The sequence below is a fragment of the Xiphophorus couchianus genome, chromosome 16 (assembly GCF_001444195.1).
Source record: "Xiphophorus couchianus chromosome 16, X_couchianus-1.0, whole genome shotgun sequence".
In the NCBI taxonomy this organism is placed as follows: Eukaryota; Metazoa; Chordata; class Actinopteri; order Cyprinodontiformes; family Poeciliidae; genus Xiphophorus; species Xiphophorus couchianus.
This window is the reverse complement of record NC_040243.1, coordinates 10632067-10654028: the sequence shown is the minus strand read 5'-3', so window position 1 is coordinate 10654028 and position 21962 is coordinate 10632067. Positions and strand designations below refer to the sequence as shown.

The 21962-nt window shown below is 38.0% G+C and overlaps 1 long non-coding RNA gene across 3 annotated transcripts; it reads right to left on the bottom strand.

Moving 5' to 3' along the window:
- Window positions 1-1616: 1616 nt before the first annotated feature.
- On the bottom strand, window positions 1617-9513 carry LOC114160478 (uncharacterized). 3 transcript variants are annotated; one of them, XR_003598774.1, is made up of 5 exons: window positions 8940-9513; window positions 5706-8854; window positions 3532-3615; window positions 3375-3448; window positions 1617-3178 (listed from the first exon to the last, which is right to left on the bottom strand). It is a non-coding gene; the product is annotated as an uncharacterized LOC114160478 (long non-coding RNA). The 3 variants fall into 3 exon arrangements; XR_003598773.1 differs by having other exon boundaries at window positions 1617-3448; window positions 5706-5804; window positions 8779-8854; XR_003598772.1 differs by having other exon boundaries at window positions 1617-3448.
- Between the last annotated feature and the right edge of the window lie 12449 nt (window positions 9514-21962).

The window sequence follows — 21962 nt, the reverse complement described above, 5'->3', positions numbered from 1 at the left end:
CTATACATCTTCAGAGTCTAAAAACCCAACATGCTACAGGAAAGCACCATCTTCCAACCCATCTGCACTCTCTGACAGATAATTTAACTTTTAAAGCCATTTGTTTCATGGGTGGTTATCATATAGGGGAAATGTGCTCAAATACAAAATTTCCAAAAGTGAAACCTTTAAATAACTAAACAATATCAAGGATGAAAATAAGAAAAACAATGCCTCAAGGACTTTCTGCTGCTTTTGTTTTTCCAAATTTTCTTTGTAATAGTTTCATTTGGACATAAAGAAAGCAACGAAAAAAAAAAAACCTCAGACAGTCTCACTTGAGATCACCTTTGATGTGGCAAGTCTTGTGCATCTTTAATCCTAAAGGAGCCCTCTCTGTGCAGCGATATTAATTTCCCTGTCACAGACGAGCTCATTCCATTTCTCTGCGGGGAGAGCAATGTATATCACACAAAGCAATGTCTATCTAAACTGTCAGGCGAGTGAGTGTGTTGACAAGTGAGAAGAGGATATGCTGTTTGATGCTAAACAAATAAAGTGGAAATGGTTTGAATAGCATCTATTTGATTTCCTTTTGCTCATTAGATCAGAAGATATTTGTGAGCTCAAGATCAACATGTGCATGGAATCAAAAAAAGGAGCTTTGCAGGATCTAATCTAATTTTATCTTTAGATTTTCTTGTTTTGATATCACAAACCCCCATAGTGACAAAAAAGGAGACATCTTTAGACATATCTGGCCAGGAAGTTGGGAGCCATCTGCTTATTTTTGGAGAATGAAGAATAAAGACCCTCCATGTGCTGTAATCTAGTTGACTGACAGCAGCACACAATGCATAGCATCACTCCAAACTCCAAACCAAGAAGACGTTCAATGAAGGCAATGAAATTCATGAGAGGAGATCGCAGATAGGAAAAAAAAAGTGGTGAGAGGAATCTACTCAAACACCGAGAGATAAGAGAGAGGCAAGAAGATGAAAGACGGTGAAGTCAGGTAAAAAATCCCCACTGGATCAGAAATTTTCTTCCTACTGCATGTTTTTGAGGTACATTCAGAGTCATTTGGGGCCTGCCTCACCGTGACTTTTTATTACTGTTACCACTCTGTGCAGATACATTCTGCTGGCTGTGAATGAACATGCATTTTTCTTCTCCCCTATTTGTTGAAGTACACTTGATACAGAAATAATTATCTCTCAGCTGTTAGCAAAAGACAATGTGCAGATTAGTTTGCCACAAATATAAAGCAGTATGTATTTGTTTCTTCCTCTTCAGAATTTGTTAACCAGATGGCATTCCTACTCTAGACAAATCAATCCTCACATTTACTGGTTTAATCCCCAGTTTTCATGTTTCACTCTGTCCTTTATCTGGATCCTACTTTAATTTTGTTACACGAGGACAGCACAAAGTAGTGCATAGTATAACTATAATGTATAGTTTTCTGGAAAATGTGACCTGTATTTGTATTTGGCCCACTTTATGCTGATATTGATGAATAAACTCCAGTGCAACGTTACAGTATCTTTGGAAGTCAACTAAGTCAGTAAAAAGACTCAGCCTCTGTAAAATAGTAATCTACAGGTAAAATGCTGCGTCTCAAAGAACCCTGAACATAACGATCAACACACCTTTATTATGATAAAATGTGGCAACATCCTGCCATTGTTTTTCTTTCATCAGCAAGATTGGTCACCATTCATAAAGAGGAAGCAACTAAAGAAAGACAAATCGCAGAAGAAAATGTGTCAGTTTCCAAAAAGTTGGGGATTTGGGCAACGGTTCACCTTCCAGCCGAACAACAACCGTAAAGTTAGAGCCAAAGAACCAAGTGCATGGTTTAGATCAAATCATGTTCAAGAATGGCACATGTAATGTTTAATTAAAGACATAGAAAATCTTAAAAAGCAATGCCATTTTACAAAGAATAATGTCAGAATGGTTCTACATGTGCAATGTTCGTACAGACATACACAAAAAGATTTGTAGCTGGGACTGTGATGAAATACAATGACCATATCAGTCAACAGTCTTTACTTCAAAATAATGCACTATTTTTGACTTGATGTATACAGTTACAAACCACTGACGATTGTGGTTGTAACAAGACAAAATGCAAAAATATGTAAAGTGTTTTATTAGTATTTTGCAAAGTATTAACTATAGTTAACTATGAAATACATTTGCCAGTTAACTATAGACAAGAGAATGCTGTTTTAGGCGTATGGTCCCATTTCAAATGACTAAATTTATTGTGAGAGTAATAACACTCGTGCAAGGCTATGCACACTTTTGAAACTTGCTTTGAAAAGTGATTCCTAAAAACTAGTAAAAAATATCTTTCCAAGATTTCTTTCAACTACCAGTTACTAAAAATGCAAAATACACAAGGTCATTTGAAGGAAGGAGCAGGCCATGTGATGAATCTGCTGAATTTTAAAGGGACCCTTAGCAGTAGACCAGACCAAATGCACTTCAAAGCCCAAAAGAACAAGAAAGAGGAGAAAACAGGTGGATGCGTGAGGACACTATCCAGTTTTATATACATCACTCTGTATATGTTAGATTTTCCTCAGTCCCTGCCTCTTTTGATGCTCAGGGCATGGCTCATCCAATCAGTGAAATTACCATAAACTAGCTATTTTGTGCAGGATAATAAAAAGGTTTAGTTCAGAGGAAGAGAAATGGTGCCCCAGGGCCTGAGGCACTCTTTCCTCTTTAAAAGATATAATATTGTGAGTGTGAAACCAAATTATGTTTTTGTTTTCTTCAAAGTGCTGCTCACTCCAGCTGAAATTTGAGTGCTCTGAAGTAGAATGTGGGTAAAAACCTCAGTCTGTAGACACTTTAATCTCCCCTATAAAAAATAAAAAAACACATATGCACTCTATATTAAGTAGTATATTTTATAGTATGTTAGTTTTGAAACAAAAGAAAATGTATTCATATTCGTAATACAAAAGCTCAGATTTAAATCCTTTTTCAAACAAGATTTTACAGTGATGAGGTGGAAACAAAGCAATAAAAGTCCAACATCCAGTCTCTGCCATCACTTGGGTATGATTCGGGAAAAGAATGTCATTTTCATCAGATAAGGAAAATCTCACTTCTGTTCAGTAGCTTTTTGTTCAGCCATGATGACAACAATAATCCTGAGCTCATTGTAAGGACCACTGATCTGGAAAGACAAAGCAAAAAGACATTTATAATACGACTTTCATTCCATCATATCATGGCACCAAGCTGTGAATTTTATTCTGCAGAAAGATAGAAAGTGGTTATAAGACTTTCTCTGTGACACACGGGATCATGTGAAGTTGCAAATTCACATGTGTATGCACTCCCCAGCACTGGGAAGACAGCTATTTTTACACCTGTTGTCAAATCTTCTGGCCTTCTCATCTCCAACCTCATCAGACCTGCAGCTCATGCCTCGTCTTCGCAGTCTCTGTGAGAGGAAGCGGTGAGACTCTCTTCAATACACACTTGTCAGTCATCCTGAGCGACAGGGGAGATAAACATTCCACTGACCATTTTGATATGTGCAGGTCGTCTGTGGGTCATGCTAACTTTGAGTTCGTGCTCTCTCTTTTTGCTTACAACTTGTAATTCACCCTGTTTAAGGTGAAAAAATAAAGAGCAAGAAAAACGGGAAGCTGTCAATCTGTATGACACAGGCCAGGAGGCATATATTATTAAATCGCTCCGCTTGACTTTGTGAAACATGGCAGCAGTCTTTGGGAATACTGAGCTACCAATCTAAGGATTAGAAACCTCTGCACTGGGAGACATGGCAATAAAAATCCAATATAACAGCAGTGTTTTGTTAATTTGCACAGATGCAGTTGGTGCTGGTGCCCCGAATAACCTCAGGTCATACAGAAACGGTTGTAAATGAACCAGCTCCCAAACTAAAGCAGGAAACAGGAAAGTGAACTTAGCAAAAAAAAAAAAAAAAAAAGGTCCCTCATCATTAGTGCACAACCCAAGTATTTCCAAATTTCACCCAACAAGACCACAACTGCAAAAATGACCAAAAATTTGGACGACTAGCATCCTCATATTTTTTTTTCACAAGATCTTAGATTTTATCTTTTATAATGGTATTGCTCAATAGTTCCTATGGCTTTCTGAAGTTCTTTCAGTGTTATTCTTGAGACTTTGTCTGGGCTTTCATTGATTTTTTTTGTCCAGGCATAGCATCTATGAATATATGGAGAATTATGTGCTTTCAGGTATCAAACGTACAGTCTAAAACCTGCTGGGTAAAATAGCAGTCCAATTCAAGTTATTTTGATAACTATGTCAGATATGGTGTGATCAAGGTCTGAGTTGATTAATACAATTGGGTTGGGTTATCTGTTTTTTTTTTGTTATTTTTTTTCACAGAGAAATACACAACTAAACAGTCATTCTGCAGACCAAAATGACTCAAAAGGCTAATCTAAAAAGATGACAAAGAACCCCAGAAACAGGAAAGTCAAGCAGAGCAGAAAGTAAATTAAAGTACAGTGCACAGAATGAACCAAACTATATTAAAAAGAAACAGTAAGTACAAACTCCAACACACAGCTTACTAGAACATGTTGTAAGGACATGTATTAGTCGGGTTAGGAAACTCCATAAATCTGGGTGTAATGTCACAAAGGGAAGAATAGGCCACTGTCAACAGGAAGACAGAAGTTATGTTTACCGTTTGCCATCTCATCATATTGGTGAGAAAAAAAAAAGTAGAAGTTGTTCCGGTCAAATGAAAATTGGACTTTTTGACCTACATTCAAAATGTAATGTTTTGTAGAAAACTACCACTGCACATTGCCTTAAGAGTAGCACCCCACCATGAAAAATGGTGGTGGCAGCTTAATGCTATTGGGATGTTGTTTTTTTTATTACTATTTAGCAGGGACAGGAAAACTGATGACAGTTTATGTGAAGGTTGATGCAGCTGAATACAGGGAAATTATCTTTAAAATCGTAACGGCGGCACAAACAAGATAGTGGGGCAAAGGTTCCCTTTCCAGCACAACAACCCTAAACATCCAGACAGATCTACTGCTAAATAATCTAATCCCAACCATATTCATGTCAGCATCCTGATTCAAACCAAATAAGAATTTGTTTGTGGAATCAAAAATGTATGCTCACAGGAAGTTTCCTTCCGATTTGACTGACCTTGAGCTCTTCTGCGAAAGCTGGTAATGACAGAATTTCATGAGTTATTCTACAAAGCATTGATTCAGTGCGTCTACATAAAAATGGACGCCAAACTTTTCTTTGTGAAATAATTTTCTTCCATTTCATGATACCTTGTGACACTATCATAGGAAATCTCAGAATTCACTGCATGTTGTGGTTGTAAATTAACAAAATTAAAATGCTCAAAGGGTTGAACTATTAGACATTTTTAACACGTATTTTGCAAATGACTCAATCTATTGTCATAACACATTTGCATTAAAAGCTTTACAAGACAGTTTTTCTTTAACTTGTGAACTTTCAGAATCTTTAAAGAAATGTAATAAATAAAGTGTCTCACGGTGGCTAGGCTGTGTTATGACTTGGGCAAAAAAATGATACATCAAAGATGTAGTTCAATTCGGATGGTCTTTATTGTGCTTATTTTCAGGTGAAAATAGTTGTGTATTCACAATGGACGTCCAGGCAGGTTTAAAAAAATAAAACACACAAAAAGAGAAAAACAATACCTTCGTAGCAGCTCAGAAGTCCATCGCCATCATGATCTGTTGAGAGTCTAAACTCAGACTGACTCCTTGCGGTGCAGAGCCCTCTCTTATAGTCACAGGCTCCGCCCACAAAAAGAGAAAACAAAAACAAAACACACACAAAGAAAAAAATGAAACAATTACTTCTAACTTAAGTACTCTAATCAATATATATATATATATATATATATATATATATATATATATAAAACAATCATAACACTGAAAAAAAATGCTATATTCAATTTGAAAAAAAACACTAAATTAATACAACGCCCTGATGACGTCGTTACATCATCACGTGACTCCCTCCCGACGCGCTTTAGTCCGGAAATGGCTGTGTTTGAATATATGAATCGGGAAAAATGTTTGACACTGAAAGTTACAAGCTAGGATGGATATGACAACTGCAGCAGGAACACCGCCTGTGCACGCCAATTTGTGCTGAAATCAAAAAGTAAGTTTTGTTGATTGTGTTTATGTCTGGGTGCTTGCAGTTAACGGACATTACTGTAGGACTATGTCCCGGCTCGTGATGGCTCCTCTTTCTCACTCACCAATTAATTTATCAGCTTTTATATTTTTTTCCATTTATGTTTATCTGGTGTTGCTGTCAGGTCTAAAAGGTGGCTCACTGCCTTAAATATGAATGTAGTGATCAAAGAGTAACTTTGACTTTCAACACAGCACCCTGTGTGAAGTATTTTAATATTGATGTGTTGGTAATTGTTTAGACAATGACTTCAATGTCGTTCTTAGAAAGTACATTAATGACTTGAGACTATAAGTGCAGTTTATTTGAAGTATAAATTTTTTGGGGGGAAAAGAGCTTTTTATTTACTTTCACTCTGGAACTTTTCTGTGAATAAGGCTTCTCAACTTTTTCTTGATGTTAGCATTTACCCACTATTTTTATTGACAAATTTGTTATGTGTAGACAGCGTCTAAAGCCTCTGGAGTGCAGGTTGCAGTTATGTGCATATAAGCACAACAGTGGTCCTCCAAGGCAGAGCGTGATGTGCATTTGCTTTCAGCCAAGCATAAAAAGAGAAGAAAAGTCATTTTGTACACATCCACAAAACCTCAGTGGGTTTGCCTCGAACAACAACTGCGATCAAAACCTTGACACTGCATTGCTCTCTTTGCTTCACTTTCTATTGATTCAACTTTCTACAAGTCTGTCAGGAAGCAAATTTCAGGTGTTTTCTTCCTGTGGGTTAGCTCGGTATAGCTGAGGACTTTCTGCTGTTCAGCTACAGATAAAGCCAAATCTTTCTATACAGTGTAAAATACACAATGACATTTCTTATTTCTTATCCTATCCCTGTCCTGTCTGCCATTTCTTATTCCCACTCAATTTCCTGTTTTAAGCCATTTAGAGCAGTTGTCCCCAACCTTTTTTTTTAATCACCGCGGACCGGTCAAGGCTTGGCCATTTCACTGCGGCCCCAAAGAGGTGGGGGACAGGGGCGGGGGTTGAACCCTCAGACAAGGCATGTGTCCACTAAAGCCTAGTTCACATAGCACAATTTTAAATTTTTTGCCCCGATTTTGCCCTTACAACAATCATTGCCTCATTAGCGAGCCGGTCACCTTATATTATACAGAACGGGCTTGGAATGTGGGAATAATCTACCGGGATAAATCCATTCTCCTGTCTCTTCTCTGGAGCCTTTCCTCCTTCCCTAAGAAACTTTCCAAAGACATCTGATCTGTTTCTCACTCATTTTGTTCCTTGCTGGCTCAATGTTGGCAGGCAAGACCTAATGGAGAGAATCTGGTTAAAGGATTTTCAAAATAAAAAAATCCTTCAGACTCGGATAATACATAAAACTGAAGTATTTAATTATTTTTTGTGAGGCCTGTTACCAACTGGTCCACGGACCGGTACTGGTCCGCAGCAGGGGCTGGGGGCGACTGATTTAGAGGATTAACAACATCGTTTCTCTTCAGGAAATGCCAGAAATGTTTAAGCCTAAGCGCACATTTTTGAAGCCTTTTCAATAACAATATTTCACAAGAAATAAGTTAATATGTCAAGGAAAGGTAACCATTTCCTCCTTACAATGTATTGATGTCTAGCATCATCCCCATGATGCTAGACATCATGGGGATGTCTAGGTCTGTTTTCTAGAGATGCATGAGTTTTAGTCTGAAATGTGTATTTCAACCTCAGAACAAAAGGAAAAGGTCTTGTGAAGTTGCTGGCGGAAGCTAATAAAAGATTCATTATTCAGAGTAAAACGAACCCTGCACCAACATGGACTGAAAGGCTATTGAGACACGAAGAAGACATTACTCCAAAAGGAACATAAAAACCTATATTACAGTTTGCCAAAGTACAAATGGACAAAAATTGAGAAATGCCATGTTGTCTGATTAAAAAACAAGTGACAATGAAAAGGCAAATCAGAACCACAGTCCAGACTGATTTTAAGTTCTGTCAGGAGGGAAGGAACAAAATCCCTGTGAAGTTACCGAGGGAAGCTTGTGGAAGAATACTAAAACATATTTGAGTCACAGCTTAAAAGGCATTTCTACCACATACTAAAGATATGTTAAAACTGCTGAATTTGAAGAAAGAAAAAGAACGTTTGTCATTATTCCAGCATTTGGCAAAACAAATAATTTCTAAAGGACAAAAGTTTACTCTTATTTGATGTCTGACAGCAAGAAAAACAAGTTTTGTGTATTTTTATTTTGCATGTAAATCAACCTTTGGATGCGAGTGGTCTTGGCGTTCTATAAAGTCTTTGTGAAATTAGCCTCACATCTTATGAAGAATTGCAATTCTTTTATCTTTAAGTGCCATTTGCAAGTGTACAATATGTGTGGCAGGATGAATTCTGTGCCACTCTTGGCTGAAAGTTTTTGAGAATTTGCTCGCGCTTAGTAGCTCAACTGAAAAATCTTTTCATTAGAGACAGTGCACTTGAATTTCCCATTTATCTGTTTCTACAGGAAAACAAAGGACTGAGTTGCATTAAGGCCCCGCAGCGGTTGCCAAGACTTCAGAACAAGTACAATTAATGCTGTGCAGTTAACTATGTTTCACCTGTGAGTTATTTCGAGGCTTGTGGTCATGCTTTTGTCTCCGACTCTCAGCTATGCAAGCTGTTCTGGGGTTGCAGCTTCCAAAATAGATAAAACATTCAGTTAGCTGGGATAGAAACAAGGTAATTAGTATAACAGCTGCCTTATCACAATTCTACTTACGCCGTGCCTCTGATGTTTCACTTTGTCGGGCGGTGAAAAGTAAAAGGCAGTTCTGCGCCAGAGCGAGACAGACTGTGCAGAAAGTGTAGCTGCAGTCTCCTGAACACAAGCAAGAGCACAGGTCCACGCACATCTGGCAGCAAACGTCACAACAGCGGTCAGAGCAATATCTCCAATCCTCACAAACATAGGGGCAGACACCAGTCAGTCTGCATTCCTCTTTGCTTTGTAGGCAGCAGTTGTAAGGCTTGCAAGACTGTAACCCCATGGGAGATCCTGCCTCGGTTTAAAAAAAAAAAAAAATGCACACACGCATGAAAAAGGCACCGGGAGATGAGATATTGGAAGAAATCACTGTCTGGAAAAATGGCCTCCTTTTTAAGTCCCAAATCGGAATGGAAGATGTACAAAAAAGGAATTTGTGAAGAAAAGAGATGCTGATAATTGGCTGTCAGTCTGTCATGAACGTTGGGTGAGCTTTTCTATTTCAAGCTGCGTCCAAAGTTCTTGCCATTTGCAGTGTTTGTTCTCCGAACAGCCTGACCAACTTTCAAATGCACTCGCTGATATCAGACTTCGCCCTCCCAACCCCCGAGGCCTAGCTTCAGCCATCATCTCTGACGTTCGTGAGATGAGGGGCGAACAGAGAAGAAATCTCCCCTTTGAATCAGCATGACATCCTTAAATGCAACTATAAACAGATGAGTTCTCTGTTCTTGCAAAGTCAAAATGTTTGCGACCGGAACAGAAGCGTTTTTCTGTTATGAATGTGAAATTGCTCAGAGATTTTCTCTCTCAGGCTTTCTTGTCATGGGACCTACAAGATGGGGACAGTGGTAAAGCAAGGATAATGAACCATGCAGAACAAATGAGGAAACAATTATTTGATAATAACTATAGCAATAAGTCCAGGGAAAATGAAAGAAGATGGCAACAGTTTCACAAATGGCTGCTGTAATAAAAAGGACAACACAGTTATTGGGGTGATAAAGCCTTTTTATCAAGTAAGATTTAAAAGAAGCAATAGGTTTTTGTTTTTTAAAAAAAAAAAGAGCTTACCTATTTTCCTCTCCTAAGACTGATGCCAAATCAAAGCTTTGTAAACACTCAAGAGAGACACTTCAATGTCACTCTGATACCAGCTCTGACTACATCAATCAAGAGCCAATCACAGTGATGTCAGTACACACATCCACTCGGTTTGTGCAATCATGTGAAGGAAACTGCCATTAAAAGCAGCTGAAAGTGTATAAACAGCATCTGTCAGTGAGGAAAAAATGGGGGAAAGTTTTGGACTGAAACTAGATTATTGAAGGAACAAAGATAAGGTAAGTAGAGAGAGTCATTTCAAGATGACAACAGCCTATTATGTGAGTGGCACCAGAGGTAACTTATTGCTACATGGTGGGAATATAAATGTAGCTTCATAAAAACAGATTCTGCTTTGTGCTTTTGGAAAACTGCAGTAACAAAATAGTATCTGCACAGCTTTTGCAGAGTTCCCATTTGGGACTGGAGCTCTGATAGTTGTGGATGGACCCTCCCTTCTGCACATTGTACCTTGCAGACTACTGTGTTCACAGTAGTCATTTTCAAATGAGTGAGTACTGCTAGTCAGAAAGCAGGAGGAGTCCTTCACCACAGCTTTTTACCTTGGGGGGGAAAAAAAAAATTCCAAGATCACAGAGACCTGCTTCAGACCGACTGAAAGTAATTTTGCAGAAGTCAATTCTGCTCTAGCTGAGGTTCTCTCTCCACATCTTCTCTATAAATTCATCTTCAGTCGACTTTGAAAGAAGTACTGATAGCTCTCAGATTCAGGCCACCAAACCTCCCAAACATGGTGTAAAAAACAGCTAAATATTCAGCTTCTTTGCACGGAAACACATGAATACGAACAGTTCATCTTAGTCTGAGGCCTGATTAGAAGCGAAGTAGCTTTACAGTTTGTAAACATCACATACAGTTTTTGCTAAAACAGGACTGGTGCAAGCAAAAAATAAGCAAAGAGAGATGATTTCCATAATATTGTCAGGCGCTTTTAACAATCAGAGTAGGTCTGTTGCAAAAGCAAACACTTCTATTTTGCCACGGGTGATTGCCCCTTGTTATTACACTGAAGTTGTTAGAGTTAGCTGCTGCCTATAATGGGGTCTTGGCTCAGTATGGCTTTGATTACAATGACATTTTTTTTCTTTTATTTAGCTTTTTTTCAATCATTGTGAAAACCCAAATTCCAATGCAAATAGGGAAAAGCTAAAAAAAATAAATCTAAATAGTCTCCAAAATGTGATGCTGGATGTTACACTTTGTGATGTTCTGTTGCAATAGATTAGAGTCAGTACCGGTATATTTCTTCCACATTTTATGAGGGTTGACTGAACTTTGCAGTAAACTATGTGCCAAAATGTTTCAGTGTTCAGTTGTAGGTTTGTTTCAAGTATGATACTTAAGATACAAAATCCACTTTTACTAAAGTGTACTGCTATATTTAGTCATGCATCTCTGTAAGTGTTATTTGGTACTAAATATGATGTATTTAGTACAAAAAGGTACTAAATACTAAAGATATGGTTTTGTGTGAGTATTTCAGAGATATTAATGAAAATTATATGCTGCCGATATTTTCCTCAATTGTAAAACATAAGAGATTATTTAGGTCTATTGTTGCATTAATCTAGCTAGCTTTAGAAATGCTTCCTCTGATGATGGTTCAGCAGAAGTAAGGGAGATGAATGTCTACTGAAAAATGGGTTAGTCAGGTCCAAGAGGACACCAGATGGTGAAAAATAAACTACTACTGTTGAGTCATTCACAGATTGAAACCAAGCTGAAACAAGACTGACTGGGTGAGTAAGTCTACATCCCAGCAGAGTGATGGAGTTTGAGGCTAACCTTTAAAGCCAATGTGGCTGTGGATGAGTTGCAGCTGGAGTTTGACATGAACACAGCCGTGTAAAGCTCTGTACCTAAGAGGAGGAAGAGGAAGAGATGTCTGGAGACAGGAACTGTGACAGCAGTGCTGGTTTGTGTATGATGACAGTGACTCGAGGTGTGAACAAACTGATGAAGCGATTACTGACCGTTGTTAGGATGTACTGTCAAAACTATGGTGGTTCCAATGCATAACAAACATTCAAACTTGTATTTTAGCAGCAAAGCAGTTTGTAATGTATTAAAGTACTTTTATTTATGAAAAAACCCCCGAATAATTATGTTGAAATTACTCACTTGTAGTCATGTAATTTTACCAGTTCTTCAACTGTCTTGTGAAACTAATTACAAAAAAAACCCAGACGCTATGATTAAAAATGCTCCCTAGGAAACAGATTGCTCTTATATTTTTTCTTACATATTATATCCTCTTTGGGGCCACACTCATCACAGTTAATCAAGGACAAAGAACAGACTACATCTGTTCACATGGCAGCTCTCCTGACATTTTATTATTTTCTTTCCTCCTCCTCACTGTCATTTCATCTCTTTCACTGCTCTTCCCTCGTTTCTGCAGAGAGACACACATTCCCTCTTGTTCCCAGTAACACAAATGTCAGCAGGCTGAACGTGACAGGTGAACGACAGTGAAGTAGATTTGACCTTGACGGCAATAAAAGGCCGGAGTGAGCTATTGTTGGCCCTGGGGCATCCATTAATGAATGACATGAAACAGTTGTGAGATTCAGTGGGGGGAGGTGGAGCAGCGGAGGAGGAATGATGGAGGGTGGGTGACAGCGGCCCACACACAGCCCTCACCTGTGCTGAGCACAGCCATCACCTCGTGCACACACACACCGACTGTCACAAGCAGCCACTGATGAGCATGGCAAGTGGGTTGTCAGAAAAACATGCAACCACCTACAACCACTCAACATCAGGTGACATTCTGTCGAAAGGGAGTTTCCTGCACTGTTGTATAAATTACAGCCAATTTCCTTGGTTTTATTTCTAAAGGAGACCTTTATATGCACCCATATCTCACTTAAACATCAATCATGCATATATAACAATCAGAGGGACTGTTAAGTCTAGTCAGCCAGAAGATTGCTGTCAGGAAGAGAGGCCGGTGCACAGATTCAGGCATCTTAAATTCAAAGAACCAAAAGTAAAGCAAAGGTTTGGTTTCGTAATGTGTTTGTCGTTTCAGATTATATCAGGGATAATTATATGTAATGAATTGAGGTGATAAGTGTCAGACAACTAATGGAAAGCAGTACTTAACCCTCATAAGCCCTTCGGTTAGAGTCTGGATAATCAGATTACACCTGCAGATATGTTCTTTACTCACAGACACTGACCTCCGCACACAACAAATTTACTGTGATTGTGTGCAGAACCCATCAAACATTTGTGAACACATTGACACGCATTATCCGCGTTCCGCCACTCCATCACCGGCTCCACTAGTGCTTGGCGAGATGTTTACAATGGGCTTCCACAGCTTGCCTTGGGAGGATGGTTCAAGATAAGCTATGAGTAGGACTTTAAGCAGTAAAAATGGTCAGAGATTTACAGGACCTGTCATTGGAAGACGTAGCAGAACTCTGTGAATTATAGCAGGAGTTGGGAGTGGGGCGGGGTACCTGCTATTGCAGGGTGTCAGTGGGACCGGTAAAACGCTCATATTTTTCCCCAAGTCATATGTCCAATCCTTTATGGTCCCTGCTCCTGCATCCTGTATCTCTACATCAGTCCTGTCAAGTGGGTGTGAAGTGAAACCTAAATGGTGGATAAAATGGTGAAGTTGCTGATGTAAGAGAAATGGGGAAAAAATCGAAACAGGATAATTGTGGCTGTTTTGTACACATAGTGCCTTTCAACAATGTACACACCTTTTAATAAAATGATTTTTGTTTTCTAAAAAGAATTATACCAGTGCAAATATTTTTCTATTTGCCAAATGTTTTTTACACATATGTGATGTTTGTCCTTCACAATTCAGCTGAAAGTCAAACAAATCTAGCAGATAAAAAAAAAAAGAACAATAACTTGGTTGCACGAGTGTAAACTCACAATAACTTATACTTTGAGTTGTTTTAATATAACCTCAGTATTTAGTGTTGTGTCTGTCAGTATTTCCCCACCTTGACTTGGAGGCTCTTAGAGTATGGAAAGACCTTTTTGTCCACACCCCAAAATTTGAATGTGGTGATAAAGTTGAATATGTTTTTGTCACTCATTGCTGAAAGTGACACTTGCTTGCTGTATTTTATGAACTCATTACACATGGAGTGAAATATTTCTAATCAGTAGTGATCATGTATTGCAGATAATAACATTCAAACTTTGCTGCCTCAGAAGATTACATTACATTGGGTAAATAAAACAAAGGATATTTCAAACAGAAATGTCAGCCTTCTGAAAAGTATTTTCATGTACTCAATTCTTGGCTGGGGAAGCTTTGCATTGATTTATTAAGCTAGAAACAACCTAACTAAACTATTGAGATAAAACTGAACAAATAATAATAGAACCAATAAAAATAATGCAGTGCTGTCATAGTTCAGTATGAACAGAAAATATATATTTTTTTAATTTTTATTTTGCATTTGAGGTTAAGATAAAAACAATATTTTAATAAAGTAATATTCTGTTAAATAATTTGAGTTAATAATGAATAACCTTTTAGAAAATTGAATCTTAATTTATTATCTCAGTGAGGGGTTCAAATGAGTTTTAGACCACCAAGATGGCCGTTTAACCTGCCATCACAAGGCCTAAAACAGGAATACTGAAACTAGCAACAGTTAGAATGATATATTGATGACTGCCAGTGCCCCACTATGGCTGTCCTGTCCATAAACAGTACAGAAACAATAGCATTAGCAGGTCTTTTAGGTTCTACTTTTAACATTAGCAGAGCTTTCAGCTTTAGAACATCCTGAATAATCCTGAATCTCCAAAACAATTTCTCTACTAATTTTGACTGTAAATATTGACCAGTGAGTTTTCTTATTTTGTTAATGTCAACAATGTCAACCTGATCAGTCCCCAACCCCCGCCACACACACACACACCCGTGGAGACTGACCATCATTTGTTTCCTCATCTCTGCGATAGGAAGGACCTGACAGTGCGAGCTGCGACAAAGCGACACCATGACAGGCTTTTTATAATGACGAATAACATCTGTTGCACTTTCATTTTGCTCTGAAAGTGATGAACAAATGTACAGACTGCGACAAGGGACTGTGTCATCAAAATGTCTGGAAAGCTTCAGGCACTCAACGATCCAGTGGGCTGTCTCTTTCTCTCTTTTTGCTCCTACTGAGGCAAACAAATCAATTATGATTGGACTTCTGCAAAAAGTCAAACTCGCTTGATCAACTTGATGAAATGTGTTTAACATGGAGATCAAGTGAGCCTGCTGAGGCAACTTGTGTTAATGAAGCCCAAAATATGCTGGCTTGTTCCGTGTGCTTTTTACCCGACAACTAAATCTTCACAACATGGTTCTCTTTTGAAATAATTCCCTGCAAAGATTTTTGTTATTCAGAACTAAATTTATAGATAAGTCAAATCTAAGATGAAATGAAAAGCAATATTTTCTCTTACCAGGGTTTCATTCCAAATGATGATGTTGATGTCCAAATGAAACTTCATTTGTACAACAACTATTAAAAATTACACAATATAACAAAGTAGCATAAGAGGCCATTTTCTACCATACAGAATTCCAGCAGAGAATTAAAGTTGTTAAGAAGCCCCTTCTAAATGAATTTAATTTATACTGTAATTCCGTCTGTGTCTGTGTTTGGGCGAATTGCACAATCTGCTGGAGTTTGCTCGGCTCAGAGTGCTTTCTCCTGCCCATTCATCAAAAGGGGCCAGTGGTCTTGTGAGTGAAAAGATTTATATACTATAGAGGAGAGGTGGAGAATTAGCACAGATTTATGAGCACGAACTGCAGTAGCAAGGCACTGGCAGCTGCTGTTTGACATTTGAACAGAGTTCGTGAAGAAGCATTGGAGACAAGGAAACAGGAAATTAGAACAACAAAGAGGCAGAGAGGACCAAGCAATAAATGGGACACAGACTAGTCCAGAAAAAAGGGGGTAGGGGGACAATGTCAAGGAGACATGGAAAAGGATTGGGTAGGCAATCTGCTTTTTTTTGTTACTGATGTGATGAACGGGCCAAAAAGAAAAACGATATTGACTTTGATGGAACATGCAGCCCCTTCTAAATCTATTGCCTATTATTAAAACTGCAAAAACTTTGGCAAAATTTCATTTAATAAGGAGGAAATTATAAGAAACATATTAAGTTCAAATCGTGCAGTGTCGTTTTCAAGATAGACACCTACCAAAGAAAAATCAAGAAAGCACTTAATATTAAAGAAAATGTATAACTAAGTTAAAAGATACTCTGATTATTTTGTTTCTGAGAGAATATTAAGATATGGAGGCATCTCTAACAATGAGATCAATCTTCTTCATTTTTTCCTTCTCCTCCATCATGTGCCATACAAATTCAAGGGCTTGGATCTGAACATGGTCTTGAGTCTAACAGAACCTGCTGATCTTAACGAGAACAAAACAAGTTCCTCTTCTCAGTCTTTAATGCCCTTCTTACCCTTACAGGAACATACACACTCAAATATTCTAAAAGAAACGGTGGGTCAAAATGTGAAAGCTAAGTGCAACAAGTGCTGTTCAGATAGAAAAACAAAGAACCTGCCAGGAAAGCAACAGGGAGGAAGCTTTCCTGGCAGGAGAAATCCCCTGAAAGTCAAAACTTTTTTTTTTTTCTTGAACAACTGCAGAATTGTTTCGGATTTTTATTTTAAGAATAACAGGACGAAACCTTTTCCAAGACAAGCTGACAAAATGAATCCGGGCAAAATTCAAAGCTTGTCTAAATACTGTACAATAAATGTATTTTGTTGTAGAAGAATGAAGTATTATTAATAAAGTAATTTTTGCAGTTAAAGATTCTGTATTGTAATACATAGCAGAAGCAAAATAGAAAGTCCAATATTTTTGCACCACAGTTAAGCTTACATGGATAATTCAATCAATAGTCAATAAAGCTACCTTTGTTTACATTTCTTCAGTTCAACCAAAATGTTAAAATGCTGGGAACAAAATTTACAAAACTAATACTTTTTAAAATTATTTAAACTCTACCTTTAATTGGAAACCGATTTTAGGCCTTTAGAAAAAGATGGGTTTTTTGTGACAGAAAGCAGAGCAAAGACTTCTGAAGCACAGTGAGGAGATATGCCCTTTTATATGAATTTATAACACATGCCAGCCTTGTGTTGTGAGATCAGAAGTCACAAAAAAGCATGGCGGTAGCTTTTTTTTGGCTCTGGTGCATATAAAGTCACATCCACTAGAGGTGAGCTGTGATGAAGTGTCACAGAGAACCGCACGGGCCAGCGGTAGCTTCCCCTCAAGGCGTCGCATCTGCATTCTAACTGAAACCCAAACCTGACTCACACAAAGTCGGTGCTCAGCTTCCATTAATCTGCTGGTGACCTGCCCTCTGTCCAAATAACTCATTGGGATTCTCCCACATCCTGTCATGTACGTAGGCGTGCGTTTGCGTGTGTGTGTGCGCATGTACAAACACTAGACAGGCCTCACTCAGCCCCTTTCACAACCGCTCATGCTTGTTTTTCCTCGATGGAAGGAGCTCCAGGAGCAGCTACTTGGCATCCCCTGCCATAACCATCTGGGAGCCACTGTCGAGTTGTTATGGCTGACGAAACGGAGTTGGAACAGGCTGGCAGCCAGTGGAATGTATTCATCGCTACATGTTTATGTAAACTGGAAGATTAGAGGAAGAAGAAGAAGAAAAAAATAACATTTTATAAAGCTTTTTTGAAAGTATTTTTGGTTTTCCTGCTAAAGTTTGATAAAGTGGGCAATCATTCTGAAATCATTCTGTGGAATTACTATTTAACTTAAAACGAAACTCTAGTTTTCTAAACATTTATTTTATAAATAAAAAACTGCCTATACTTTTAATTTGTAAACATACAAATTTTAATAGAACCAAGGACATTCATAAGGATGTGTCAACCTTGGGTACAATTTCCAAATGTTGAAGGTGAAATTGTGTGCTCAGACAATCAAACACAAATTGTAGCAATCTGTTGTGAGAGACTTGTAGGATGAAGCTGTTTAAAAAGCAATTCTAACTATCAAGGAAATCTATAAGTTTCAACATTTGAAAAGAAAAAAAATTATGTTTCTAATTAAATTAGAAATGATTCTATCTGATTCAAAGCAGGAAAGGTTCAGTCATATTCCATTGGAAAGTGTAGGAGGGGGGGAAAAAAAATAATAATAAAAAAAGCTTTGTTCTGTTTTTATACGGTGTATGCAAATATCTGGGTTCAACTATAGTTGAGAAATAACAATGATAAAGCTGTTTCTGGTGGGTTTGAGTGCAATCACTTGACAGCTGTAAGTCCCAAGTTCTAACACAAAAGACTGCACTTTAGGGAATACAGATAAGAAGTCAATTGTAAACTACTGAAGCTGCTGAAGGCCAGGGGGCGTTCTGCTGGGGGTTTGGATGGCTGTAAAGATTGGAGAAAGTTGTTGCATCATCAGACGATAATATCTCACAGTCCCTATCTTATTGCCTCTTGGCAAAAAAACCCCACATGAACCTGGAATGTGCTCAGTCTCTTTAGTCTTAGATTGAACTCGAGAAGACAATGGCGGGCTTGCTCGTTGGTGAACATTTAATGGACTTAAAGGACACAATTACTGGTTGTCTCTGAATCAATTTTATAGAGCAGCAATAGTCAGTGCCTGGATAAAAGGTCTGGCTCCATGCTCTTAATGACAAAGATGACCTCTCTCATAAGTGTGTGTCTGGCGAAGTTACTGCAGCTGACCAGTCTCAAACACAATGCCCTGACATCCTTATGTTTTTGGCACAATCATCCGGTAAGGGCTCCCTATGATTAGCTCAAGTGGCTTCTCTAATGGAAATGATGACTTGCTTTGTTAACCGCGTGTGACTTTGGCACTCTGGTGTTAAACAGCTGAGGACGTGGGCTGCATATTGGGACTCAGAAATTACCTGAGAGGCAATAAACCCCTTGACATAAACTGCTGTCAAATTTTAGCAGCTTTGATGTTTTCTGTGGCAGGGTTTTTTTTTTTTGGTAGGATGTTTTTCATTGTTCCTTTATGAAAATCAATATGTCAGCTTGAAGCAAATCTCATAAAAGCTATCAATAACAACAACTGCAAATTTCCCTGCAGAAAGACTAATAAAGGACGCCTCCACTCTATAGTTTATCTCTCTTTTTAATTCAGCTCTAACTCTTGAAAGACCTCATTTGCAAAATGCATCAAGCCACCAAAGTTGTAATGTCTCCAGTAAATGTTTTCGTATTTTGACAAGTATATGTGTCTCCATTTTGTCTTACCAAATGTTTGTATGTTGAGGTCTGATGCGGTATTGTCATTTTCAAGTCTAAATTAAAATCAGTCACTTTTCTTTGACTTTAAACATCTCCTACATTTAAAATATAAAGACATACGGTCTAACTCAGACAAGTCACTGTTTTGTGTTTTTTACAATGTTCTCATTTCTGAAAATTACAAGGATTTGGTGCAAAGCATCTGCATTTAATCTGAAGTTTTCTTTTTGATGTGGTTTAAAGATGAAACCTTGCATCAAATCCATTTGAGAGGCTTCTACAATTCTGGAACATTTATTTAGATTATGCTACTCCAAGCTCCTGAAAACTGCATAAATCACCCTGTCACAGCAAAGCTACTTGGGCCAATCAGTGTGCTGAAGTTTCACCGGCTAATGTGCTATAATAATAATGATATGGCATCTGTATGGTACAATAATTCAAACCTATTGATCTGATTACAAGCATTCCACCCTATAATCTTCAGCGTGAAAAATTCATCTAACAGATCCAGAGTGAGCAGACGATCGTTTAATTTCTGTGGACCAGGCACAGCTGGGTAAAACATGCTCATTATCTTCTTTTTTTTCTTTAAAGTCTATTCTCTCGGTGTTGGGTTTTTCAAAATCTTTAGATCTCAAATATCTTTGCACTTTCAGATGTCAAGCGACAGTCGCCACTCTGCCTTGGGTAATACTTATGTACAACCTTCAGCTTTTCCAAACTGTAATGAACATCTGGCACAAGGCACCGCAGAGATCCGGAACATAATGCTATTAAAACCAAGTATGGGTGTGGATTCTGTTTTGAACAGATGCTGTTCTGAGCAGGTATTGCTCCAGCACGCTTAACCATACTATAGAGTCTCTGGGAGGAATTTCACATGCTAATACCAGTGTGTAATCGAAACAGTCCTCTGGCATCTAAAACTGCATTCATCCCAGCTAATCTTTAGGGTGCCCAGGGTATCTTATAATGCCATAACATACCATGGCGAGGCTTGGCGGCCAAAGGATTTAGCAGCATGATGCCATTAGCCAAAAGATAGCGTGAGGAGCTAGAAGGAGCAACAGATTTTTTTTTAGGGTTACAAATACAGTAACTCTGAAATAGCACACGACCCTATTAAAATGCTGCCCTGTTTTCATAATGTAAAAAAAAGAGACCATAATAAATCACTTTAAACCTTTTTTCACATCACATGTAATGTGAAACATAGCTCTTTTGGTATTCGTCTATTCGTATGGTATTCATGTATGCCACATCTTGACATTTGTTCCCGATGACATTTCTTGTCCACAGCCCCTCAGGAAATCCCACAGAATTAGTTCTGGACTCTGGGTACATCATTCTGAACTTCAAATCTTTGATCTTGAAACACTCCTTTAGTTGATTTGGATGTTTGACCTTATTGAAATATGAAATCAGTGTTATACTTCAACTTTCTAGAAGAAACCTAAAGGGTTTTTAATCAAATTATGATTAAATAATTTATGTGAAATGCTCATAATCTTATGCACCACCACAAAAAATTCCATGTGAAGAGAAGGAACCCCTGATCATAATTTTGCTGCCCCCATGTTTCATTGTCAGTTTGGTTTACTTTTGGTAAAGTTAGCTTTTAGAATTGTGGCCTAAAGTTGAAGTTTAGCTTTATTAGACCGTGACATATTTCCCCAAAAGGGTTTAGAAGATTCTAGCCAGACTTGGATGTTTACTATGAATGAAAAGGCTACCATTTTACATTCACACCCCTTACATATGCAGAAAAAAGGAGATTTGCATCACATGTAGAACACATCAGCTTAAAAACAACAGATTTGTTTGTTTTTGTTCGATTATACTTGATTTAAGTCACAGCAAAGGTGGACTTGTTTTTAAACCTGAGTCATTATCACTGTCTCACACAAACGTCAAATTTTAACATGGCTGTCCACACATCTGTGGGTTAATGTATAAGAAAGTGCTTTGAATTACTTTTACAGAGCAATAGATAAAAGACAAACTCGAGCTTTATTAGCTGCTGATCGAATATGATCAGAGTTGAGATGACTGTAGATTCACTTTGTCGCATTCCAGCTTCAATACCATCTGTTCGTGATTCATGAACTGTTTACGTTGTGCAAGAAGAAAGAGGTTGTTGTTATAATCGACCATCTAAATTGATTTATTCACAAAAAACTCATATAACTGCAGTAAAGTGTGGTAAACATTGATTTCTGTGTTGTGTATGCAGAGCTCAAACTCAATTTTTACACTTTTTTTTAAATTCGACAACAACGATCAGCAAGAAGCATATTGTTCTTTATTAGATGAGAGGAGCAACAGAGAAACTCTAGCTGCAATGATTTCTGTTTCAACCTTATATTGCATAGTACATCATGGACTTGGAAAGCCAGTTGAAACAATAATTGTCAACTTTGAGTTTTGAAGGTCACACAGTGTGACATGGAAACACAGCAATCACTCACCAAATGTCAAATTGCTAAAGCATAGCTGATTTGTGAAAATAGCCATTCTGAAAGCAAACACCGACAATATGCCGTCCAGCAGCACAAGGCAGATTTATACAGTAACTGCCTCAGTCGGTGGTGCATCAGATGTAACATATACACGTAGATGCATGCCATTTCTGG